The sequence below is a fragment of the Apodemus sylvaticus genome, chromosome 8 (genome assembly GCF_947179515.1).
Source record: "Apodemus sylvaticus chromosome 8, mApoSyl1.1, whole genome shotgun sequence".
Lineage (NCBI taxonomy): Eukaryota > Metazoa > Chordata > Mammalia > Rodentia > Muridae > Apodemus > Apodemus sylvaticus.
The window spans coordinates 57590648-57618006 of record NC_067479.1 but is presented as its reverse complement, the minus strand read 5'-3'; the positions used below and the strand labels follow the sequence as shown (position 1 = coordinate 57618006).

Genomic DNA, 27359 nt, shown 5'->3' with positions numbered 1-27359 from the left:
AGACAGCATCTCTTCCTGAACCTGAAGCTCCCTGTAGGCTAACCTAACTATCCAGTGAACCGAAGAGATCCTCCTGTCCCTGCTGTCCCAGCACTGGGTTTACAGGCACATCCTGCCATGCCTGGCTTCTACATGGGTGCTTGGGGGGGGGCGCAAACTTAAGTCTTCATGCTTACAACTGAGCCATCTCCCTGTCCCTGGCTCATTTATCCTTGCCTGTCCATGGTCTCCCTTGTTTTCAGGAGGGTCCTTCTGTACTTGAGAGGAATGATTATTCTAGCTGGGTTCCATGAGGCCACTGTTTATCTTTCTGTTTTGTTTTATGTCACCGTTCATTAAGCTTATTCATCTCTTTATTCTTTGAGAGTTCTACACATACGCGTGATGAATTTTAGCCATCTCGCCCCCCATGTCCTCTCTCATCTCCTGATCTTGGATGAAACCCTTCTTTCTAGGAAGCCCCTCTTTCCATGCCTTTACTTGTGAGGGACCCACTGAGGTTATGAATTCCTTGCATGGGTGTGGTTGAAGGATATTTACTGGAGCATGGGCACCTTTTCAGTGGCCATATCACCGCTTCCCCCAGCAACTATGAACTGCCAGCAATCCCTTAGGGAGGTTCTCGAGAATGGGGTCCTCAAGAGCCCCCCTCATTCGTGATGAAATACTGGCAGGCACAGACTTCCTGAGCCATAGAATTTTATATCCTCAGTCCCTAGAGGGTCTGATGGCAACACTTTCCTCACTGAATTCTTGGAGGACGCCAGCACATTCTCAGGAGTGAAACATTGTAGGACCCAAGTCCCTCTGAGCCACTGCCCCACCCGGGCAACAATTTCTTTGACACCACGCACTGACTGAATGCCCAGTCTATGACATTCTCTATTTAAATTATACTGAAATCCTCTCCCCCAACCCCATAGACATACTGGTTGCATTCTAGGGCAAAAGAGAGCAGACAGAACCCACAGAGAATCTGGCTCAGGCGAGAGTGTTCACTTAGGCCGTAGGTTTGATCCACTTGATTACACAAAACCAGACACATAAAACTGTGGATACTTGTTTGGTTTGGGTTGGCCTTAGTAAGAATCTCTCTCTCTCTCTCTCTCTCTCTCTCTCTCTCTCTCTCTCTCTCTCTCTCTCTCTCCTTCCCCTCTCTCTGTCCCCCTTCTCTTCCCCCCTCTCTCTCTTTCTCTCTATCTCTCTCCCCCCCTCTTTCCCCCCTCTCTCCCTCTCTCTCTCCCTCTCTCTCCTCCTTCTCTCTTTCTCTCTGTATCTCGCTCTATGTGTATGCATGCATGTGTGTGTGCACGCGCACATCTTTCCCTCTCTCTGTGCATGCACATGCGTGTGCACACTCACATCTCTCTCTCTCTCTCTCTCTCTCTCTCTCTCTCTCTCTCTGTATGTGTGTGTGTATCTCTCTCCCTTTTTGCATAAGAAGCAGATACGGAAGAGCAAGGAGTACAGTAACACCCCAGGCCAAGTAGCACATTCAAGACAGCGTGGCAGGTGACATCCAGGATGTCAGAGAATGTGACAGTAGCACTGGGGACATGAATAGCATAATGCCACACATCAGTGTTGCCGGCAGAGCTCAGATAAGTTGGCAGTGGGCACAGAAACACCGTCTGGGTCAGGGGATGCCAAGGCGAGCTGCTGTGTTATCATTTGCTCAATCGGCACACACACAGACGCCACTGCGAACACAACGAACCCCGTCTCAGCTGAATTCCTGCCCTTGCCCCGAACCCGCCCGTGGCTCCCCAGTTCCCTACCTGCCTGTACCCCAGAGCACCTTGAAAGAATCAGGTTGTAAGTGTGGGAAACCCGGGCTGCAGGTCCACGGAACACAGCATCCCACAGGCTCAGCAGCCGCCTCAGAGGTTTTAATTCAGGGCCTCACTCTCCCTGCTTGTAAGGGGAAGAAGATGGCCCGTGCCTTCTAAGGCACGAATGAGGAAAAAAGTTAACATCCTTGGGGAGTGTTAAAGCCATCTCATATGCTTACCATCACCAGATGTACGTTCACTGGACTGTCACCTTCCCTGTCCCAGGAATCAGGGTCCCTGCCACCCTCTGAACTAGGCCCTGCACTGTCATGGGAAGCAGTGGGGATCCCAGCTCATCTTGACATCTCCTGACCCAGAGGTGAAGTTGTGAACTTGCCACAGCTCTCCAGACGGAAACAACTTTACTGCCTTAGCAGGCCCAAGGTTTTGGCCAGAACTCCTTGTCCTTGGTGACAGCATTTTCTCCCCTCCCAACTCTGAAGAGACACTGGAGTCTGGAGTTTACTTCCTGGTTTCCACAGCAGCACCCTTCCCTTGGGACCTGTCTCCTCATTTCTACCTTACTCTTCCTCAGGCCACCAAGTAGTCAATATTGATTTGGGTTTGTTTGTTTTTTTTTTTTGTTGTTGTTGTTTTGTTTTTTGTTTGGTTTAGTTTAGTTTTTATTTTTATTTATTATTATTATTTTTTCTTTTTTTGGGTTTGGTTTTTTCGAGACAGGGTTTCTCTGTGTAGCCCTGGCTGTCCTGGAACTCACTCTGTAGACCAGGCTGGCCTCGAACTCAGAAATCTGCCTGCCTCTTCTTCCCAGAGTGCTGGGATTACACAGGCGTGTGCCACCACTGCCCGGCTGTTTGTTTGGTTTTTTTAAGGGTAGGGCGAGCCTCAGATTTTCTCTGTAGCCCAGCCAGGCCTCACACTCGTGCTAATACTCCAGCCATTTGCCTCCCAAATTCTAGGATTATAAGAATGAACGGCATAACATCAGACTAATCACTGACTTAATTTATTTTCCTTTTTGATGTTTTGATACAGGGTCTCACATAGCCCAGGCTATCCTTGAACTCACTGAGTAGGCAGGGCTAGCTTTGAACTCCTGACTCTTCTGTCTACTCCCCTCAAGTGCTGAGATTACAGCTTGAGCCGCCACCATCTAGGTCTAACGCTGGCCTCTTCTTAGGGCTGCAAGTGCAGTTGCACGGAAATAGCCGGGAATCACCGACGGTGGCCTCAGTCAGCAGACACAGGTCCTAAACACACATGCAGGAGGAGTGAACACACAAGCACACACAAACACTTATACACATGTATACTCATGCACATCCCTCCTCTCTGAACCTCCAGGCCTCTTTCTTCTTCGTTTCCTGTGACTGATCCCAACACTAATCCTGTCCAGGGTCCTGCTGTCACCTCCCAGTAGCCCTGTACCTCGCTCCCTTGAGCAGAAAGCTCCCATCACATCTCTAGCCTCCTGGTGCTGAGGGGGGCTGAGGCAGGGGGAGGTGAGAAGCTTCGGGATAATGAGTTGAGAACTTCCAGCCTCTGTCTCCTCCCGGCTGCTGACTGACACAAATGGAATTCATCTTTAATCATCTGTTAACTCGTTGTCTATTATAGCTCTTTAATAGCACCATAGATATTCTTAATGAAGCATGATTTAAGGTATTTACAGCCCAAGGACCGACAGACATCACTCACAGTGTGCAGGTAATGAGGCGGAAAACGGCTTTTGAATTTCCCCCAAAAGAGAAAGCACACAGGGACAGAAAGAGCTTTAGCACAGGGGCAAAAAGAAAAAAAAAGAGAAGAAGAAGAAAAAGAAGAAGGGGGGAAGGGGATTAAAAGCCTCGTGTTGTACGGTTTGTTTTAAAATGTTTAGGCATTTAAAGTCACTTTAGCTCTTTCGAGGTGTTTGGCTCAGAGTCCAGCAATTACAGCTCCGAGGGTGGTGGCAGGCTGCGGTTGCGAGTTCCCCAGGCAGCCACCTCAGGTCCTGCTGCTGTCACCCCACACTGAACTAGGGACTAGGGAGGGGCTGGAGGAATCACAGGGGCTCAGGCCTTCCCCAGTTCCCTCATCACTGTCTTCCCTTAGTGAAGTTAGGAGCAGCAGGCCTAAGTTAGCTCCTAAGTTAGGGGAGGCCCTCCCACCCCCAGCAGTCAGAGACTGCTCTCAACTCCCTACTCAGGGTGCTTGTTTCTGGCTGGGGTAGGGGGATGGGGGTGGGGGGTGGGAGGGTGCTGGCCCCTGCTCCTACCTCATAAAACCTCTACATTTTCTGCTTGAAGTGCAGCCTGTAACAAACATGGGAACTCAGCCTGGCACCCACTGAGGAGACCCAAGGTCACCAGCTCATTGGTGACAAAGCCACACCTGAACCAAGGCCTCTTTTCTCAGGGAATCCTCCTGCCTGGAGTGTATAAAATCCCTCAGAGTGCCGGGAGCTGGGGGCTGCGGAACATTCTCAAGGTTAGGCTTTAAACACAGAGATCTCCAAGGCAAGAGGAACACGCTAAAGCTATGGTTCTTAACCTGTTGTGGGGCACGGCCCCTTTGTGAGTCAAATGTCCTTTTTATAGGGGTCCCCTTAAACCATCAGAAAACACAGACATTTACATTATGATTCATAATGGTAGCAAAAGTATCTCTATGAAGCAGTAACAGAAATTATTGTATGGTTAGAGGTCACCACACCATGAGGAACTGTATTAAAGGGTCGCAGCGTTAGGAAGGTTGAGAACCCCTGATCTAAAGAATGGAGGGCTATCTGGTGACAGGAGGGAGACTACAGATCCAGTTCCATCTGACTCTTGGCTAATATGGCTTTTGAACAGATTGCCTGACCTTCCTGCACATCCTCTTTACCTCAGAGGGTGCCCTGTCCCTGCCATCTTTGTAGTCAAGGAGACATGAAGAGAAACAACTTGGAGGAAGGAGGCAGAAGTGACTGTCATTTACACTAGCTGAGTGATATTTCCTTCTCTTGTGGTCCGGCTCACAAAGATCTCTCCCCACGCCACTGCCATGGCTTTCCCTGTCTCCCTGTGTCTGCTCGACCTCAACCTGAGGTGAGAACAGAACTGATGAGAGATTCCGTGTCCTGGTGACATCTCATCCAACCCTCTTTCTGTAGTTGTCCGAGATGATCTTCCATAGGTCACCAGAGATACTGACAGAAAATGGGACACCCAGGCCCAGTGGACCAATTTTCCAAGCGAACCATGTGGGGCTGTTTCATATTAGTACCATACATTCTTGCCTGGCTCAGAGGATATAAGCTTGGGCCCTCTGCCACTTGTGCCTTTATCTTCCTGAGAGGAGAAAGGGCTGTGGGCACTAGAGTAGGCATGAAACATCTGGATGAGAAGGTCAATCAGTAGGCAGGCTGGGTGACTCTCAGAAGGTTTCTTGGCATGGGGTGGTGAGCATACTTGTGCTGCCTCAAAGACGTTTACTGATTGTCTCCAGGCCAGAGCTTCCTTCACAAGCATCAGCCCTTTACTCTCCAGAACACCATTCCATTTTGTCACCTCTGAAACATGGCGCAGACAGGTTACAGAGCTAGCCTTGGCCACACAGGATCGGAATTCTGACCCGCAGCATTCCCCAGGCTCCCTAGCCTCTAGTGCTGTACCAATCTGCTTCTTGTTGGCATGTGTTGCCTCCTCCCACGCCTGTGGGAGCCAGACATCCCAATGCACACATGGAAGCGCTCAGGCAGGGGGTGACCTTCTGAGGACACAGTCAGGAGAATGGGGTCCTCTAATGCCAAATCACAGTAGGGCTCCATTTGAAGAAGGATACTGAGCCACAGGTGGAAAGACTCCACCCACCGTTTTTACCCCATTCACTCCTCTTGTTGTTTCTAAGAGTCTAGCTGTGTAGTATTGGTTCCTCTGGAATTGGATATGTGGCTCAGGCTGGCATCAAACTTATGGCAATCCCCCTGCCTCAGCCTCCCATTTGCTGCTCTTATAGGTGTATGTAGTCATCCTAGCTAATCTTTCCTTTTTTCATCTCTTTCTCCCACTCTTCCTTCCTTCCTTCCTTCCTTCCTTCCTTCCTTCCTTCCTTCCTTCCTTCCTTCCTTCCTTCCTTCCTTCCTTCCTTCCTTTCTTTCTTTCTTTCTTTCTTTCTTTCTTTCTTTCTTTCTTTCTTTCTTTCTTTCTTTCTTTCTTTCTTTCTTTCTTTCTAGCACTGGGGATCAAACCTACAATTCTGTGTATCCTAAGCAAGCACCCTGCAGAGCCACATTCCCAGCCTCTCCTCTCCTTCCAGAAGTCCTCAATCCCATCATAGCCTCTGCCGTCCAAGCCATATATATATATATATATATATATATATATATATATATATATATATATATATATATATATATCAGATATGTCCAATCTAAACCAAAGGGGCTATAAAAGCAGAAACTTGGGGGGGGGGGTACCTCAGGGCCTGGTGGATTTATTCATTTGTGGATTTGTACATCCTCTTCTACCTGCCCAAACCTTGTATAAGTCCTAGGGAGAATAGGAACAGCCTGCCCAGAGAAGCCATGAACTAGTGCAAGGGCAGATTCCAGAGAAAGAAAGAGAGAAAGAAAAAGAGAAAGACAGAGAGAGAGAGAGAGAGAGAGAAAGAGAGAGAGAGGAGAGAGAGAGAGAGAGAGAAAGAAAGAAAGAAAGAAAGAAAGAAAGAAAGAAAGAAAGAAAGAAAGAAAGAAAGAAAGAAAAGGGCGAGCCTGCCAGCAATGTAAAGAGTTGAGACATGCCTTACAGAGCCCTAGGGCAGAGTATATCTGGGGGATTAAATATGGCACAGGATAAGTTTCTCAGCCTTGGGTGGGGTGGTAAAGGCTTTTTCCATAACAGTGAATGTCGCTGGGTAGAGAGCGCACCCACTGGAGGATGCCCCCAGTTTTGATGATCTCCCCAGAGTGGGTGATACATTCATTTCCCTCCCCACTTCAGTTTCCAGCACTCCATGGGCTCCATGGCACAGACCCTCAGGAAGGTCTCCCTCAGGCTGGAAGTCTATCTCTCTCTACATTTCATGGGGAAGCCGGTGTCTTCCCTTCCCTCCATCAGCGAGGACCAGAGAGGAAATGAAAGGCTTACAGGACTCAAAGGGCCCATGGAAAAGAAGTCTCTGTTTTCTGCCATGCTTATCCTGGGATCTTTTAAGTCGGTACAACTCCCCGGGAATCTGGCTTGTACCATGGACCTTTGGCTGGTTCGGACCCTGATTTCCACTGTCTCTTCCCGACCTTGGTCCAAAATGCTAAGGGCTAGGATAGGACAGGCTCAACACCAGAGTGGCTGCCCCAGGCCAGATGTGGAAATGAAGGAAAGCAAAGAGGGAGACAAGGGTCATGTCCCAAATGTGCTGGCCTCCTGCCCAGAATGAGGCAGCTATGCTGCCTGCTTCTAGAGCCCCAGGAGAAAGCAAGTTCCTCTAAATAGCCAGAGTCAATACGTCTCAGCAAAACCAGGCTTCTTAAGAGAATACAGTTAAGTAAAAAGGAAAGAAGTCGCATGGGCCCTTTTATTGGAATAGACTTGAAGTTAATTTTGTTTGGTTGATATTGGGTATTGAACCCATGACATCACATATTCTGGGTTGTCATCGTCATCATCATTGTTGTCATTATTGTCATTGTCATCTGTTTTTCATTTCATGATAGCTCACAAAGCTGCTCACCCTGGCCTTAAACTCACTCTACAGTCAAGTACATCTTCCCCCTCAGCCTCCGCTTCCCACGTAACTAAGACAACAGACCTCTGCCACCAGGCCTGGCTCCCTGCCATTATCAAACTAGTCGAAGTTTTGTGGTCCAGAGTTCCTTCCTGGCAGGCCCTCATCACAATGTATAATCATTTCTCTCAGTTGACAAACACCAGCCTGTAGTTGTACAGGTGACTGGAGAAACGCCAAGTGAAGCCTCACCTTGGGTTTTCCTGTGCAGTTGTTTCCAGGGCCATTGGAGCTGTCTGGTTAACCACTCCCAGGTTACCCACCACCAGCACCACCAGCACCACCATCACTACCATCACCACCATCACTACCATCACCACTTTCCAATGGCATTTTGAGAACACCAGCTCTGAAGATGGAACAGTCAGCCCCTCCCCCCAAAGCAAGTGATTTTTATAAATGTGGCTTCCAAGTGGTTCTGGGAGAGACAAGAGGATCTCTTTTGCTAAGTCTCCTTTCACGGAGTCACTGTCACCTTTGTCTTAGTTGCTTTCCTCACACTATGACTAAATACCTAACCAAAGCAGCTTGGGAGATGGAAGACTTATTTTAGCTCAGGGGTTTCAGGGGATACAGTTTCTCACTGTGGGGAGGGCTTGATGGGGTCCCTGGCAAAGGGAAGGAACAAGTAACAGGGACTCCTTATATTTTGTTTGAGATAGGGTCTCACTGTATTTAGCCCTGGCTGACCTGGAACTCTCTATGTAGGCTACGGTGGCCTTGAAATCACAGAGATCCATCTGCCTCTATCCCTGCCCCCCATGCTGGAATTAAAGGTGTCCCAGACATCTTAGTAGATCAAAGAGCAGAGCACTGAATGGGAGCCAGAGTAGGGTATAGATCTCAGGGCCCACCCCTACCACATACTTCCAAGACAACCAGCCCCTCCACAACCTCCTGAAGACAAAGTATCGAGCCCACAAGCTGGTGGGAATGGGTGACGGGAATTTCACATTCAAACCATAACAGTCTTGTATAGAAGCTCTTCAAGCCTCCCAGTGACCTCAGGAATGGCCCTTGTCAGAAGCTCAGGCCACCACTTGAGGGTCTTTCTGAGAAGCATTCTGTGATTATCTGCAGAGAGGCTGCTGCTGGCAAACCCTAAAAACCCATCTACTTGAGATGAGGCTCAAAGACCCACCCCTTTCCTGTCACTTTCTGTCCCTCTCTCTTCTAGATGATTCCAAACACAGCTTGGCCATGCAGTCAGTCCTTGAGCACCATCTCCATGTTACTAGAGCTGGGTCTCTGTTTTATTCCCAGCTATTAGAAATTGTTTTTAGCAAAGCATGTGTGTCACACTTAGCTGGAGCAACCCGTTACCTAGGAAACTGTCCCTCCATACATGCTTTGCTGCCTGGTATCGTTCCGATCCAGCTGCCTCGATTGGCCTTTTTCCTTAGCCTTTCTGCGACCCCCCCCCTTCTCCCAATTATTGTGCCAGATGCGTAGCTCCCAACCGGGACCAGCTATGCAATTTGTGGGGTTCACTGTGAAATACTCCTCCATTCAAAAGGGATTGAGGTTTCCTAGATAACAGACTCTTAAAACAAGCAGTGGACCCTGTGCTGGGGGCGCTCTGTGAGGGTGCACAGGCTGTGTGCGTGTGAGGCACGGCCTGCTTCTGAGGTGGTCAGAATGGCTCTGCATAGCTCTCATTTGTCTCTGTAGACTAACTGGGCTCCTGGACTGATGACAGAGGCATATGCTTTCCATTTTATCACAGTTGTGTTTAATTCTTTTTTTTTTTAAGGCTTTCTCTAACAACACATAAACGTGAGGCTTCTGAGTTTGTAAGGACCAGAGACCACGTCATATAACCCTTACTTTATCTGCTCAGGATATTTTCTGTCTCCTTCAGTCTGACAAGAGCATATGATTTAAACTCTAAGTCGCTGCCAGGCCTGGCCTGTCAGGTCTCTGAGTGCTACCTCTGGCTAACATGACCCAGAGACTTGTTTTGTGGATACCATTCTTCTCTGTATGGTATTCCTCGTGAACCTTCTCAAAAAAGTCACCGCCTTCCCCCCAAACACATCCTGACTCAATCACCCACAGGTTCCCCCAAAACCTTTTGGAGGGATGTGTATTTCCAGTCTATCTCACTTTTGAGGTTCACCACTGAGAGGAACTGCCCCCCCCCCCAGTGTAGGTTAGCAGTTCTTTTCATCTGTCAGCTAGCTGCTTCTTTTTAAGACTTTCCAGCCCCACCTCCCAGAGTTCCATGGGCCAAGACCTTGCCCCTGTCTCTTGGTAATGTAAGACACAGGTATACCTCAACTTCCTCTGACTGGGTTTCACTTTATCTTTGTATCATTTTGTAAGACCTTGGGGATATCCCTCTCCATGGCCTGAGCACAGAGCCTTCAGATTCTGGCCTAAGGCACACTGGTGACTTACCAGTGGCTCTCAACCTTCCCTCGTCTTCCTGGGATGCAGGAGACCTTTGGGCCGCTGTCTCTTGGGGACCGTCGGTAGCCACTCCCACCTGGTATTGGCCTGGCTTTAACGCACCCAACTTCTCTGACCCCTTAGTGAATCCAGATTTATACTCATAAGGTGACATTTGCACAGGCCAGGGACTCCATGGCATCCAGTTTCCTGGTGGCCCGATGTGAGGTTCCTTTCCTTACCATGTATCTAAAGAAGAGTTGAACTCAGAGGAACATGCTAGAGATGCAGAGGAGACTTGCTTGATGGTATCTTTAAACTGCTCTCTGTCGGTAACAAAGTACTTAAAAGCTTGTGAAAAGGCTTTGTAAGACAGCTATGTCCCTTCCCACAGAATACAACAGGTTAAAGCTCGGACAGGGACCCTGCATTTCCCCTACCCCCACCCCTCCCCTCTCCCCCCTGCCTGTCTTCAGTCAACAGAGGGAGGCCCCAGATATCCATAGGCAGAATGTGACTGGCTTTCTGCCTCTGCTTTGTGGCCATGTACTTGTGGGCCAAGTTGTGCAGCCTCCCTGTGAAGCAGCACTCTTAGCTTCACGGTGGTGCTGGGCCACGTGTGGTACCCGTTATTTACTTAGACTCTTTTATGACTGATTGCGTCAACTTATAACACCAGTGTTTGAACATCTGTTTTTCTTTTGGAGACAGGGTCTTGCTATGCAGCCCAGCTCAGGAAAGCCCTGGAGACCTTTCTTCCTCCGCTTCCCAAGTGGCTGTGATTACTGGTCCATGTTGCCACACCCTGCTTAGAATCGACTGCCTAGGGACAAGTTTTTCCCTGGCAGTTAGCTTCCAGGCAGTGTGTCCTATTTGTTCTGTGGCTTACATGTTTGGTACCTGCATTCAGCCTGCATGCCTACTATGCACCTGTGTGCATCAGGAACCATGTGGAAGTGCCCGTGTGTCACTTATTAACAGGGCCATGCTCTGTTATTAAGGAGTGGGTCTTCAGGCAACCCCATCGTGGGGTGATCATCCTAGAGTGTACTCACGCTCAACTAGATTAGTGCAAGCAAACACAGCTGTGGCTTTCCCACGCCATCAAGAGACGAGAGAAGGGTTGGGTGCGTTGTTTACATTTGTATGTGGGGGGCATGTGTACATGGGTGCACTCCCGAGTGAGGGTGAACATGCACATGGGCAAACATATGTGTGGAGGTCAGAGGTCAACTTTAGGCGTCATTCCTTGGGTGCTGTCCACCTTGTTCTTTCAGAAAGAGGGTCTTATTGATCTGGGGGTTGCCAAGGACACTAAGATGGTTGGCCAACAACCCAAGAGATTTGTCTGTTGCCATCTCCTCAGTGGTGATATTACAAGCATGGGCCCCAACCACATGGGCTTTGATGTATGGGACCTGGGAGTTGAACTGTGGCCCTCATGTTTCTGTAACAAGCACTTCCCTGACTGAGCCACCTCCTTGACCCCGTTGGATTTTGGTAGTTGTGATCGTTATCTGTTTGTGTTTGTTTGTTTGTTTGTTTTGTCTTATTTTGTCTTGTTTTGTTCTTTGGTAAGGAGGACTATACCTGAACATAACAATGAGCAGTATAATGGATATGCAAGAAGAAACAGGATTCTTTAGAATCATTAGGCACGGTAGGCAATTGTCTACAGCATTCTTCATAGGAGTGATGACAACACAGCATCTTTGCTTGCACACCGCCAAAGCGAGCACACCTTGTTTTCCTTTGAAACAGGGCTTTGTTCTATAGCCAAGCGGACCTCAAACCTGATATCCCCCCACCTCAGCCTCCAAGTGCTAGATTACAGGCACGTACCACAGAGCAATAGCGCCGGAGGAATTCTTCAGCCCCATTATAATATTAAGAGACTATATGTCTATGTGCAGCCTGTTGATGGCAGAAATGTCATGTACAGACATTGTCTCGAGGGACCAATTCTCTTTCTCCTCAGTCAGATCTTTGGTGGGCTCTCCTAAGACCCTGCTACTCTTGACAAAGTATCACCAGGCAGGTGATAGGTCCTCTGCTTCCAACTCCTTAGTCAGAGAAGTAGGTTGTTCTGGGCCCACCACCCGATGGGGGCCAGGTTCCAACCACACCTCCAAAAAAGTCCCTGTGGTCCTCAGAGCCGGTTATAAAGCCCGAGAGCAGTCTGGCTACATCAGCAGGCAAGAAATAGGCAGAATCTGTCTCAAGGTTTTGTGCAAAGTTTTTGGCAATGTGGTAAGCAATATGGACTGTCCCTTCACTGACCTATTCTCTGAACCCTTCCAAACAGTTATTTAAATCGTTCTTAAATTTTTTTTTACTTATTATCCTTGTGTGGGAGGGGGTGCAGGGGCGCATGTGTCACCATGTGTGTAAAGGTCACATGGCCACTCTGGGGAGTCAGTTCCTGCTTTCTGTCTTTCTACCACAGGTTTGAAGAATCAAACCCAGGTCCTCAGGCCTGCACAGCACACGTGTTTGCCCGCTAGCCCATCTCATAGGCCCTGTTTGAATCTTTTGATGGATTTGGATAGCAGAACAGTATGTCTTATTCCTACCCAACACACACACACACACACACACACACACACACACACACACACCTTCCAATCAGTGTCTTATTTACAATGGTCTCATCACATTCTGAGTTTTTTTGAAACACTCTCTTGACATTGGAAAAAAGACTTAGAAAGCATATAGCTGGCTTCATCCATGTGTTGTGGCCTCTATAAGATGCCAGAGATGTCTCCTCCGCTGCCGCCCTCTCAAGAGGGGTTGGGGCCATAGATTGGCTCTGTCTTCAGCCTCAAGAGATGAGAGGAGGCCCTACGAGTTGGGTAGCTCCCCTTTAGGAGCTAGGTAGAGAAAGAGAAGGTGTCAGAACAAGTCCTAACTGGGAGTCACAGTTAGGCCTAATTTACATGGGAGAAAACCCCATACCAGGGTTTTACGCTCAAAGCACGTGGCACCTGCCAAGATTTGCTGTGTGTGTTTAATAGAGACTGTGTTTCACACATTAGGTTCTTTGTGTTAGTTACCCCCACCCCCTCCCCCCACCCCTGGAAGAATCTGGCTATTTTGTAGTAACCCATTCATTGCCCTAATGCCTCTCTAAGGATCCCCCTCACTAATTCTGTGTGTGGAGGAACAGAGGCCCAGACACAGCCAGCTCTGAAGCTCACAACTTTCTCCTGCCTTAGCCTGTCTCGGTCCTCTGTCATCCCCTCCTGGTGGTGGTACCTTCCAGGGCCCTGAGCAGGACATCCAGGGTCCAGTCAATGGCCTGCCTCTTGCTGAGGGGTCTGTCCTCCCACTGAGCACTCAGACCAAAGTGTCCCCACCTCAGTCTGTCCAACTGGTCGGCAAACAACCGTGTCTCCAAAAGGCTGAGCCACCAGCCCAGCCTCTCACTCACCCCGGTGGAGCCGGGCTCGGTCACCCCGGTGAGTGTGAAAAGCGCCGCCTTTGCAGGCCGGAATCCGAAGGAAATTGGAAAGCTGCTGCTCTCTCCATTCCCACTCTCTTCTCATGTTTGCTGTTATTTTTTAACACTTTTTTTTTCCCCTCCTCAGAGAAGCACTTTCCTCTTCCCCAGAGCTTGCCTGTAGCGAAGGCATGGTCTGTACAACTGCAATTATTTCAGGAACAGATGGAGTGAGGAGCAGAAAGTCTGTTAATAGTAATAGAAACGCTACATGTTAACCTGGACAGCACACGATGACAGCCCCATGACTACCGTTCTGTTCCCACCAGCTGGGCACCCAAAGGAGGAATGAGATATTCACAAACAGACATCAGCCACGTAGCCACCTAAAGTTAGAACTCAAATTCCTTCACACTAGGGGCCCTGGCGTCCACAGGCAGTGGCTTAGGCCTGGCACAGAGGAGGCCATGCCGCACCACTCCGCTCGCACAGCTCGCACAGCTCGCACAGCTCAGCGCAGGCCTCACGGGAGAGCCCAGGCTCGGGTTTAGGCAATCATGGTATCCTGGGCCAACAGAGTTACAGGCCTGGTTTTTAGGCAAAGGCTTAGTGTGCCGGTTTGAGAGGGAGCCAAAGGGCCAGTGAGTTCAGTGGATACTTGGGGGGACTCCCAAACTTCTCTTGATTTCGTGGGGGCTAGGGAAAATGGCCCAGCGCAGGGCCTCACCCAGTTCTGGGACCAGAAACATCTCTTCACCCTTACTAAAATGTGGGAAACAAAGCCTTACCCACAACAAGGAACACAGGCAAATTTATTTCAGAAATGCTTTTAAAACACCTACTGTGTAGAAGAAAATCATCACTTAGGAAGAGGGACTCTGACCATGAAATGTCTCCCACAGGCTCCTGCGTATGAACGTTGGGTCCCTAGCTGGTGGTAGGCTGCAGAACCTGCTAGAGGTGGAATCTCACTGGAAGAAGTGGGGTCTGGTGGTGGGTCTTGAGCCTGGCCCCACTTCCTGTCTGCTCTCTGCTTCCTTTCTCCAGAGGCATTGAGACCAGCTGCCTCGGGGTCAGGCCAGCATCCCTTCCTTGCCAGAATGGACTGCATTCCCTAAAATCAAAATGAAAAGGCTCTGCTTCCACGAGTAGCTTCTGGTCAAGTATTTAGTCAAAATAAGTAACCCTGGGACAACGCGATGCCTAGATAGGTGCAAGTGTAGCCCAAGATGTGGACACGCCCAGCAAACTGTCGACAGGATGCAATAGGACTTCATTTCTCTAGGTCAAGGGACACAGAAGACTCCACAGGGATAAAGTGACATGAAGGCTGCTGGAGACAGCTGGGAGAGCTGAACAAGGTCTCCTGTGCTGGGGTGAGAGCTGTGTATAGTCTAAGGTCTGTGGCCAGATGCTTTCTAAGGGTCTTCCCAGGCAGCCATTGTCACAGCCAGTCCTGGATATCCTTGCAACTCCAGCGACCTTGGGTTGGCACCAGGGTGTGGCTATCTACCCACATAAATGAACTACAGTGTAAATCAGGGTTGGTTTATTCATTTATTATCGAGAATAACTTTACCAAGAACCCACTAGGCCACTCCCCTAGCCAGAAAGGGCCACTTGAGTGGGAAAAAAGGAAGATGGCCCCCAGGAAGTGGTAGAGACATGAGCTTCCCAAAACTTCACAGATGTGTCAGAAGGAATGGAGAGGATCCAGGGTGGATTCCAGACCTTAGAGGACCTCAGAAGGAAGAATCCAAAGATTAGCACTTGGTGACTAATGGTGACATTGTAATTCGTAAGAAAAGGCAGAAGACAAGGAGGACTGAGCCAGGGCGGAGATACAAATGTGGCCGCACAGCGGGACATGGCACACTTGCTGCTTCAATCCTAGACGTGTCCTGCCCACCCCTGTCCTTAGGGACTCTTGCTTTCCTCTGCTCCTGCCTCCTGGGCAGTATGGATGCTGTCTCAATTTGTCCATCAACATGTAGTGGCTGTTGAGGTCTGCTCAGCAACTAATGAAACATTGGCATTTAAATAAATCACTTGGCTTTATTAACAGAAAAGTTTCAGTATCCCAGAGGGATCCGAACACTCTGGCTATAAAGAAAGGACAAGACATAAACTGATCAGGATTTGAACTCTTCACCAGGCATGCCAGCAGCCTTTGGGCATACGGCCACATGGGCCCGGAGGAAACTGCCCTTCCCATAGACATCTTGAGTGGACAGATGCTGTAGCAGGGACCAGTGTCTCCAGAGTGTTGGGCAGCACAGCTGCATTACCAACAAGTATATCTTGGGGGGGGGGGGTCCATATTGTTGTGAGTAGAAGCCAACTCTGATTGCTAGGGTGGGGCTTGAAGGCAGTGCACGTGCCTAACAAGGGTGAGGCCCTGGATTACAGCTCTAGTCCAAGAAGAAAAATAGATCCTCATATCTGCCCATCTGTCCATCTGTCCCTACGTCTCTCTGCCCCTCGCTCCCCATGTTGTGTCTGTCTGTCCCTCTCTGTTAAAGAAGAGGGTGAGATTTAGAGACCAGAGACCTGGTTTGGAACTCCAGAAAAGGTCATTTGTTTCTCCTGACTGGAACTTTCTTGGTCACCTGACCTGTGCCAGGCTCTATCCAGAGCCAATTGTTAACTCACTTAATATGCATAATGACTTAAGAGAAAAGAATTATTACTAGTCCCACCCAGTAGACAATAAACATGGTGCCCAGAGAGTTTGGGCAACTTGCCAAACTGGACTGATCTGACCCTGTGTTACCTGCCACTGCCAACCCTTGATTCCCCTCATATGACTTCCCAGGCAGGGCATGTAATTCCAGCCTTCAAGAGGCAGAGGCAGATGGATCTCCATGAGTTAGAGGCCAGCCAGGATTACTTGAGACCTTGCCTAAAAAAAAAGAAATGAAGGAAGGGAGGGAGCGAAAGAGGAAGAAGAGGAGGAGAAGGAGGAGGAGGAGGAGGAGAGAGAGAGAGATTAGCTTTTCTTTTTTATTAGATATATTCTTTATTTACTTTTAAATGTTGTCCCCTTTCCTGGGTCCCCCCCAAAAATCCTATAAGCCATCTTTCCTCCCCCTGTCCCCCAATCAACCCTTTCCTGCTTCCCTGTCTGGTATTCCTCTACACTGCCTAGAGCCTTACCAGGACCAAGGACCTCTCCTCCCTTTGATGTCCAACAAGGCCATCCGCTCCTGCCTATGCATCTAGAGCCATGGGTAACTCCATGTGCACTCTTTGGTTGATGGTTTTGTCCCTGGAAGCTCTGGAGGTACTAGGTGGCTCATATCGTTGTTCCTCCTATGGCACTGCAAACCCCTTCAGCTCTTTGGGTCCTTTCTCTAGCTCCTCCATTGGGGACCTTGTGCTCAGTTCAATGGCGAGCTGAGAGTGTCCTCTGTATTTGTCATGCCGTGGCAGAGCCTTTTCATTCTGGGAGCATAGTTCAGTCAGAGTGCTTGTCTAGTCTTTGAATCCCTGGACTCTATTTATCCCCAGCACTGCAAACACAAACACACACACACACACACACACACACACACACACACACACACACACCTACCTTTTCTATGAAGGTTCACACATCCATCCTACCTTCTCCTGGGTACACACCCATTTATTTGCACCTTTAAACTGGAGTCTGGTGGGGTCCTTCCTACTGTGGCTGTTGGCACATTGCTTTCTCTGTGGTTTGAGGCCACTCAGGACAGGAGTCTTAGGGTTTTACTATTGTGAAGAGACATCATGACCACAGCAACTCTTTACAAAGGTAAACATTTAATTGAAGCTTGCTTACAGTTTTAGAGGTTCAGTTCATTTTCACCATGGTGGGAGGCATGGAAGCATCCAGGCAGACATGTTTCTAGAGACAGAACCAAGAGAATTCTGCATCTTGACCTGCGGGCAGCAAGGAGATTGTGTGCCGTACTGTCCTACAGTGGCACACTTCCTCCAACAAGGCCGCCTAATAGTGTCATTCCCTAGGGGCCAAGCATTCAAATGTATAAGTCTGTGGGGGGGCATGCCTATTCAAAGCACCGCAGCAAGTATCAGATAGACCACAAGGAGTCGTCAAAGACACTAGGAACTTGTGCTTGAACAGAAGGTAGTTGGTGAACGTGTTGACTCTGAGAGTCTGAGGCTACTGTGTGTTAGAAGGATGGGGCTCATTCTACAATCATGCTTGAAGAACGGGTATGTTTCCAGAAGGTTTTGATTGGCTCTGTGAGACATGGCTATTTATAAGAATCTGAAAGGAGCCCAAGCAAAGTGGCATTCCTAGGCCATTGAAGGGCACCCAAGGCCCAGAGGCTATGGAAGATGCTAGACAGTCCTTGTTAGGTTCCCCATGGAGATACACAGCCCTGGTCATTCTAGCACTCCAGGATTCTTCAATCCATCCATTCTGAGAGAGCATTGTCCTCCTAGGGATACAGAGAGAGAAAAGAGGAAGTGTATGTGGGATGTCACAACTCTGTGTTCACTAGCAGTCTCATACTTAGGCTTTAAGAACTAGGCATCAAGATAACCGGTGTTCTAGGAACCTCTGAGATCAGGCACCATGACACTTGTTCATGAGAACCTAACCTGGCCTCCTAAACATTGCTAAAAAAATATATTATGCTTATAACTCACTCTACATCAAGAGTAATTGTGTGGTGGGAAGAAGACACTATGACCATTTTTCAACATAGTAGAACATGCCCCAGAGAGTTCATTTCATTTTGATAAGAACCACGCCCCAGAAACTTTCATTTTGATGAAGGACTGAGGTTAGAAGCCAGGTCTTCTGGTATTGACTCAGGCAACTTCCACACATTGGCATAGACAGCCTCTAGTCCCTACTTGCCTTTACAAGCATGGGAGGTCGACATATATGTCACTAGGAATGTGTAAATCCCTGCAACCCAAGCTGAAGGTTCATTTCACACTAAGAGTCTAGGTCAACATTTCTCAACCTGTGGGTCATGACCCCCTTTGGGGGTTGAATGATCCTTTCACAGAGGCCACAAATCAGATATCCTGCTTATCAGATATTTACCTTATTAGTCATAACAGCAGAAAAATTACAGTTGTGAAGCAACAACAAGATAATTTTATGGTTGGGGGTCAGCACAACGTGAGAAACTGTTATTAAAGGGTCCCAGCATTAAGGAGGTTGAGAACCACACTGCTCTAGGGGCTGTCCATCTTAAACCGATTCAAGCTCTTCATGGATTTTTTGCTTTTTGTTGTCAGTACAAAGAACTTCATCTTTGTGTTTGTTCCCTCTTGGTTACAGGATGGTTGCCACACACACACACCACATCTCCATCCTGGAAGGAAGGAGGATGGACAAAGAAAAATGAGATTTTTTTCTTAGTACCTTTGCCTTTTACTTGGGGAAAGACCTCCTCCCCCCAAGACTTCATTACAACAGGTCCTAGGAAACCTAATATTTCATCCCCCTGCCTCTGGAACAGAGAAAGGGAGGGACAGCTGACCCACAGTGTGATGGCTTGGATCTGAAGTAGTTCCCATAGGCTCATGCTTTCTGCATTTGTCCCTAGCTTGAAGCACTGTTGTTGGAGGCTGAGAATCTCTAGGTGGGTGGGGTCTGGTTGGCAGTCCACAAAGGGCTCACCTTTGAAGTTTAGAACCTGGCGCTCTGTTCCAGCCCCTTTCATCTGTCTCCTGTGAGGAGGCTCTACTACAGGCTCCTGCTGCCATGAATTTCACCTGCCTTCATGGTGAATGTTACCTTGCCTCAGAAGCCAGGAGCCAACATGAATCTTTCCTCCCATCAGTTGTTTCTATCAGGGATTTTCCTAGTCATGTTGACATAAAAAGTCACTAACACGCGTCGTACCTCTTTGACACCACCATGTCAAAGTGTGATGGTTACTACTCCTTACCAACTTGACAGGATTTAGAATCAGGAGTGGGAACCCACTTCAGGGCATATCTATGAGAGTATTCCCAGAAAGGTGTTAACTGTGAAGGAGACCCACCTTGGACGTGAGCCGCCCCATTCCATGGGCTGGGGTCCTGGACAGAATAAAAAGAAGAAAATGAACTAAGCAGTGGTATTCATAGCTCTCTGTTTCCACCTCACTCCCCTCCACCATGTCTTCCCCACCATAATGGACTACCTCCTCTCAGACTATGAGCTATGATAGACTTACTTGGATTTGGCCACTGCCACAAGAGAAACAATTAATCCACAAAGCATGATGGGAATCCCAGATCCTGGGTGGGGTCTCCCCAGTTTACTCATCATGGATACCTTAGCACTGTGCAAAGAAATGGTCCAATGGACTAGGAGCCAGTCCTGGTATGAAAGGCTTTGGGCTTCAGGGCAGTGCCCAGCTGGTATCCTGTTAGGCTCACCCTCCCAGTGAGGATCAGCTGCTCGCTGCAGCCTCCCAGGAAGGAGGTTCTTAACTAGATTTCCCATGCAGAACTCTGTGGGGGCGGCTCAAACCTCTACCCACTGCAGGCTAAATTTGTGTTCCACCCATCACCATCACGAGTCGTGGGAGCCCAGGGCGACTGTGTTTGTACTTCAGCTGTTCCATGAGTGCTCAAGTCCTTTCCCAAGGACCACAGCTGAGTCCATGGAAGGTGTTCCTCCTCATGAAGAAGACATAAGCCCCTCCATCCCCACCCCAACCTGCCCCAGGCCAAGTGCCCTGAATGGGAGGAAAGGAATCTGTGTGGTTATGATGGGAGGCTTGGTGAGGGCTTTGAGGGAACTAGACTTTAGGGCCCTGGTTCTTGTCCCTATCTCTGCATGAGAACCCCCTTGGGAAGATGCCAACTCAGTGCCAATGCCTGGGTGTTTGTAAATCCAAACCTCTGCCAGGGAAGTGGAGCCTAGCCTTGGCACTCTGAAAATCACCACGAGTAATACTCAGACACAGGCAGGATGCCCTAACCGGGCTCTTTAGGGGCTGGGGACATGGTTCAGTGGGTAAAGCATCTGCCTAGCAAACATAAGGACCTGAATTTGCATCCTCAGCTCCCACTTCAATAGCTAGGTGTGACATCTATAATCCTGGTTCATCGAGGTGGAGACAGGATCCCCAGGGCTCACTCAAGAGACAGTCTAGCCAACTGGTGGACTCCAGGATCAATGTGAGACCTTGTCTCAGAAAATAGGCAGTGATTCATCATTGACCTCTGGATTCCATACCTTGTACACAGACAGACAGACAGACAGACAGACAGACACACACACACATACACACACACACACACTAAACTTGACTGTGAACCTGACCTGGCCCTGTCAGCCCAGATTCCATTGAAGGAATGCTATAGTCAACAAGCTGCATCCATGGTCCTTGGAAAATGGGAGCACCTGCCCCGTGCCCCTGTAAGTTCCCAGTGGACTTCATAGACAGCTGGCACGAGGCAAGAGGCAAGAGCCCTACTCAAAAATGGCCCTGAGGCTGGTTTTACTTGAGAGTGGCAAGACAGACAGACAGAAAGGAGTGTGAACAGGGAGCAAGCTTTTATCTCAAGACAGGAAGCGCTGCGTACCAGGAAGGGCCACACAAATACTCAGGGCCGGGGAAGATCATGAGGCAGAGGGAACAAGGCCGAAGAAGCCTCAGTCTCGGTGTGCTTGCTGTTGCTATAACCAAATACCACAGTCTCGGTAGCTGTGAAGAGTACAGATCTCTTCAGCTCATGGTTCTGGAGGCTGAGAGCACACGGTAAGAGCATGTCACACCATGACAGTTAATGTCATCACAGGGGCCCTGCCCTCACAATCTCATCTAACCCCCATTATCTCCAAAGACCCCACCTCCAAACTCCATTAAGTTTCCACCACACACATTTTGAGAGAGCCCTCTCCGTTGCAGTTTTCCCAGATGGCCGAGGGCAAGACAAGCATGCAGACAGGGTTGATGGAGATCGACTGGCTTAAACAGTTCTGGTGGATGCTGGCAAACCCACCCTCTGCCGTGCTTGCCATCGTTTGCCTTTGTGAACCGGAAACAAACATAGACAACCTGGGAAGAGGGCCTCTCAGTGGAGGTGTTGTCCCCATCAGACTGGCCTTTGAGCACCAGTGCAGGTCTTTTCTCACTTGCTAATTGATAAAAAAAAAGAGCCCAGCCCTCTGTAGGTGGCCTCCTCCCTTGGCAGGAGGAGCTGAACTATGGACGAAAGGCAGCTGAACGAGCCAATAGGTCGCCTTCCTCCACACTTTGCAGCTTCAAGCCACTGCCTTGAGTCTCAGCCTTGACCCCCCTCAGGGATAGACAGTAACCTGTAAACCACATAAATCTTTTCCTCCCCAAGCTGATTTTTATCACAGGAACCGAATGCGAGCCAGAACAATGATTCCACCGGGGAGAGTGGCTCAGCCTTTGGAGAGAGGTGGTTGAGGTTGTGAGCCGCAGCAAGGTCAGTTTGCCTTTGAAGAAGGTGTGTGCTCTCTTTGAGAGACAGCCCGCTCTAGCAGAAGCTTTCCCTGCAGGTCATCAAAAGCACCAGAAAATAAAATACAGGATTAATATGGGCTTCATCTTTTCGGTATTTCTAGGACTCATGAATGTCCTAAGGGCTACTGAAACATGCTCATAATCTATCCCAGGATTATTTTTACACCCCTTCTTCCCTATGGGGAAGAGGACTGTATAAATGACCAGGTAAAAGGAAGGGACATTGGAGACTCTCACATTCATATCCATATTGGAACAACATTGACTCTGCCTTGGCATCTGTCTTGGTCAGCTTGGGCTGTGTACTATTATTTTGTGCCACTGTGACCAAAAGACCTTGTAGAAGTGACCCAAGGGAGAAAAGAGTTATTTATTTTGGCTCACAGTTTCAGCCCACCATGTCGGGGAGGGCAGGACAGAGAGACTCCATTCACGGTGATGGCAGCTGGCAGAGACTCTTTGCATTTTGATAGATCAATAAACAGAGACATTAAGTCAGAGACTGGGTGAGATATGACCATCAAAGACCCACCCTTCTGCTAACCTGGCCCCACTTCTCATAGGCTCAACAGCCTCCCAAAATATTGCCACAACCTTGGGTTTAATTGTTCTACACACGAGTCTGACTATGCCTCTATAGCAACAATTCCATCATCTGGGTGGCTCACACAAACATTTGTTCTTGTAGATCTGTAGGCTAGACATCCAAGTTCAAGTCGCATGCAGATTCGGTGTCTGGTGAAGGATCATTTCCTGATTTATAGGGAGCTCTGTCTTGATAAAGAGGGAAGATTGAAAAGTGTGCTTTTATGTGTCTCTTGTTAGGATAATAATCTCCCCCACCAGGACCCTACGTCTCCCTCTAACCACCTCCTAAAAAGTGATTACATTCAAATACCAATCCATTGTGGATTAGGACTCAGGTATGACGTCATCTTGATTCATCCATACTACACCCCAAGCAAGTACTATATTTCAGCTTACAATTCCAGATTATAGCCCACCACTGTGGAGAAGTCAATAACGGATCTTCAGACAGCTAGCCACATCCCATTGCCAGTGAAGAGTCAAGAGAAATGGACGCCCACGTGCTCACTTGATTACTTGCTTGCACTCAGCTTTTGTCCTCTCTTATATGCTCCAGGATCTCCTGCCTAGAGAATGGTGCTTCCCACAGCGGGCTAGGTCTTCCCACATCAATCAACTGAAGACAACCATCCACAGACCAACCTAACGCAGAGAGTCCCTCATTTCAGTCTCTTCCCACTGGTTGAGGACCACGTGTTCCAGAAGAGCAAGAGGTGAACCCAAGTATGACCAAATGAAGTGACAACCTGGAGATAACTGTTATCTTGTTTGTTTGTTTTGATTTGGTTGTTCTTGAAACAGGGTTTCTCTGTATAGCCCTGGCTGTCCTGGAACTCACTCTGTAGACCAGGCTGGCCTCGAACTCAGAAATCGGCCTGCCTCTGCCTCCCAGAGTGCTGGAATTACAGGCGTGCACCACCACCGCCCCGCTGCATTTGGTGTCTCTCACAACCACGGATGAGGACTCCAGCTGAGTTCCAAGGGTCCTTGGCCAGTGTTGTCCCCCTAACATATCCTGCAAACATCTGATCTGAGGAAGGGTTGTCTCTCTCCTTAAAGATAATTCTATATAACCCAGTGAGTCTAAGTTGTGCCAAGTTGAACAAAGATAACCATCACACCATCCTACATATGAATCCCTCTCTAGGCATCTCTCCAAGAGAAATGAAGACAAACATGTCCACCAAGACACGCACAAGTGTTCGTGTCGGCACCACTAGTACTAAACAAAACAACCCAAGCCTCCCTTAACCAGACAAGCGAAATGTCTTCACATGCAGTAAGATGCCTTTCTGAAAGGAAGAAAAAAATGAACTGACACATATTGGTATGTGGTGCCATGTGGAAGAACTTCCGAGAATGATGCCAAGAAGAGAAGCTACGCACACAAGACCACATGTGACATGATTCCATTCATATGGGATGCTCAGAAAAGGCAAAAGGAGATTTGGGAATGCAGAAAACAAATTAGTGATTGCATAGATCTGGGGAAGGAAATAGGCACAAGGTCATCTTGGGAGATGGAAATGTTCTCAGTGTGGCTTATAGATAGCGCTACAGCCCTTGTTCGATTACAAGAAAATTGCTGAAATACATGTTGAAAGAGGCGGGCTTGTGAGGTGTCAGTTGTAATGGATAGACATATTTTAAGAATTCATCTGGGTGCTGAGGGTGCAACTCATTGGATAGAGGGTTTGCCTAGCATGCATGTAGCCCTAGTCTCTAGCATTGTACCAGCTGGGTAGGGTAAGACATGCCTGTAATCTCGGCTCTCAGGAAGCAGAGGCAGGAGAAACAAAATTTCAAGGTTATCTTTAGCTGAATAGAAAGTGTGGGGTCAATAAAGGCTACGTGAGACCCTGCATCGAAACAAGAAAATCAATCAACTAAACAACAACCAAAAGCACATCTGGCCAAGTTCATGCTTAATTCTGCTTCTAAGTCACTAGCATGACCCCAGGTTTCATAAGCCCAGCCCCTGGTACCTTGTGCATGCCATGTAACAAGGTTTGACTCAAGTATTTTATCCTTTAAGAAAATGGAGTACAGGACCTCTCCTTTTCTCAGGCTGCTGGAAGATGGAAGACACTCAGATGGAGTATGCTTACCAAAAGCAGCCTATAAAACAAGGAGTATGTTTTGCTGGGGGAAACTGGCAAGAAAAAATTCCCCCAGTACTACACAAACATTGGTCTAGTCAAAACATCCAAGGAGGCCACTGAGGGCACCTACATCAACAAGAAATGCCACTTCAGGGCATCTCTATCCAAGGTCGGATCCTGTCTGGTGTTGTGACCAAGATGAAGATACAGAGGACCATTGTCATCCGCCGGGACTATCTCCATTACATTTGAAGGTACAATCGCTTTGAGAAGCATCACAAGAACACATCTGTGCCCCTGTCCTCCTGTTTCAGAGATGTATACATTGGTGACATTTTCACTGTGGAGAGTGTAGGCCCCTGAACACAAACATTCTCTTCGATATGCTCAAGGTCACCAAGGATGATGGTACCAACAAGCAATTTTAAAAGTTCTGAGGGGACTCTGGCCAACTCCCTAGAACAAATACAGTTATTTTCCAATTTAAAAGAAACTTCCCATCCTCTCTGCCATGAGGCCATCTCTTGAAAACCCTTTGCACGCGTGAGGACAAGCCTGAAGGCCTGCCTCTCACCGCGCCTTCTACCTTACGTTGTAATTAAAGCCTGGTTTTGGCAGGTCCTATGTTCACAAGACTCAATAAAAGCCAAATGACAATGTAGAAGTCTCTCTGGCACCTCCATCCCATCTACCTCTAGCACCCTACCACCATCCACATCCTTGGTTAATCATTTCAAATATGTTCCTGCAGATTGTGAATGAGAAATGCCCCCCAAAGTCTTGGGCATTTGAACACCTGATCCCCAGGTGGTGGCACTACTTACAGAGCACAGCTTTACTAGAGGAAGTATCTCACTGGGGCAGACTTTTGAGTCCTCTGTTGACTGCTCTTCCCCCCCATGTCTGGTGCCTGCTGCCATGACTCCACACCATGATGCTCCTTTATTCCTCCGGAAGCACAAACCCAAATCAACGCTGCCTTCTGCAAGTTGTCTTGGTCATGGCATTTCAACATGGCAACAGAAGAGTCACTATTCGTTTATTCAAAGGCAAGCAAGCACATTTGAAGAAACACGTTATCCGCTAACATGAAAGTAAGCCAGCCCCTCATCCTGCTCTTTTCACTTAATCTATCCTGGAGATCTTCCCAAAGCACACACAGGGCGTTGCACATGTGGGGTGTGTGGGCAGTGCCCAGGTGCACATATGTGTGTAGAGGCCATGTTGAGCATCCTCATCAGTTGTTCTTCATGTTATATCTTGAGACAGGTTTCCCACGAAACCGGGAAGACACGACTTAGGCTAGTCAGGATGGCCAGTGAGCCCCAAGGACTGTCCTATCCCTGCCTCCCCAGTGCTGGAATCATAGGCGCACAATGCTACAATGGACTTTTTAAAAGTGCAGGTGCTAGGGATCCTAACTTAGGTCTTCAGGTTTCTATAGCAAGCTCATCACCAACTGAGCCATCTCCCCAATCCTCTTTGTATTTTATTTCATTGTGTGATTAATACCTTACCCATTTTGCAATGATTCACCCTCAACTAATGTTTAAGTTACAGTAAAAGTTTATTACATTTATAGTCATCGATTAGCAATTATCCATAAGCCCTCCCTCCCAAGCAACCTCTGTTCTCTCCTCCGTTGCCTGTTTGCCTGTTTCTGTTACCACACAGAGATGGAGTCATATATTGTTTGACATTTTGTGATGGTTTCCTTTATGAAGGATAACATCCTCGGCGTTCACTCATGTAATACGCATATTATAGTCATTCCCTTCTAAAAGCTGAGAGAGAGTCTATTGTGTCTACAGATGGCCAGCGACTTACTAAGGCTTGACTAAGGACTCTGTTGGCTTTACAGCAGTATGAAAATAATATGTGTTGAATGGAAGTCCGACTTTTTATCTCTCCCAGGCTAGTGATAGCATGATCCTATCTTGTGATTCCCAAATACAAGTGAATGTACATTTTCTGAACACATTTAAACTAAGCTATTATGATTGGCAGGTGACATATGATAAAGGCATGTTCAATTTTCAACCTGATCTACTTGCTGTGGTTTATTGTGATATAACCCTATTACAAGCTAAGGAGCATCTCCATATACCATTGTTTCTTTATGGGCAGTTGGATGACTCTGTATCTTGACTATTGTGACTTATGCTAGGGGAACATAGGAGTATAGTTATCGCTCAGAGACCCCAACTCCAGCTCCTTTGTACAAACCCCAGAAACAGGATTGCTGGATAAGTAGGCCTGCCTTTCCAGTGCCTAGAAATCCCTGGATTCAAATGTTAGAACCCAAACAAAGATCATCTTCCTCGGCCTCTTTGTTTTTTAGGAAGAAGCCAGAAAGGAAGGGCTGATCTTGGGCCCAGGTCACTGTGTAACAAGCATCTTACTAGGTCACTATGATCTTGGGGAGATCCCCAAGTGGCCACCACTCCCAAAGAGGTTTCTAGCAGTCCCTGGGCTGGGCCAGGTCGCACGTAGTGCGTTCAAATGGCTCTGGGGACAGCTCCATTTCTTATCAGTTTGTGGATGATGATTTTGGCTAAGAGGGGAATGATGGCTTTCTGCGGTGCTGGAGATTGACCCCAGGCCTGTCTGCACATCATGCAAGTTTCTGTGGCCACCGAGGAACAGCCACCCACCAGGCTCCCACTGTTTCAAGCATTGACTATACACCCTTCTCCCTCCTGTACAGCCACTCTGCTTCCAAGGCTGGAAAAGTGTTTCCTCTTCTAGAGGACTGGCTAGCCTCTTTCCGTTATCATACCAGCCTGTGCACTCCAGGAACAGTCAGATCTCTCTCCAGTTGCCTGGCCCAGATCTGGAAGAGCGTGTTTCCTAA

At 48.2% G+C, this 27359-nt stretch overlaps 1 protein-coding gene and 1 pseudogene across 2 annotated transcripts in view; both read left to right on the top strand.

The window, feature by feature from the left end:
- Pebp4 (phosphatidylethanolamine binding protein 4) overlaps positions 1 to 27359 on the top strand; it is a 216183-nt gene that overhangs the window by 85353 nt on the left and 103471 nt on the right. The window lies entirely within an intron of this gene.
- LOC127691352 (40S ribosomal protein S11-like) lies at positions 24482 to 24942 on the top strand (annotated as a pseudogene).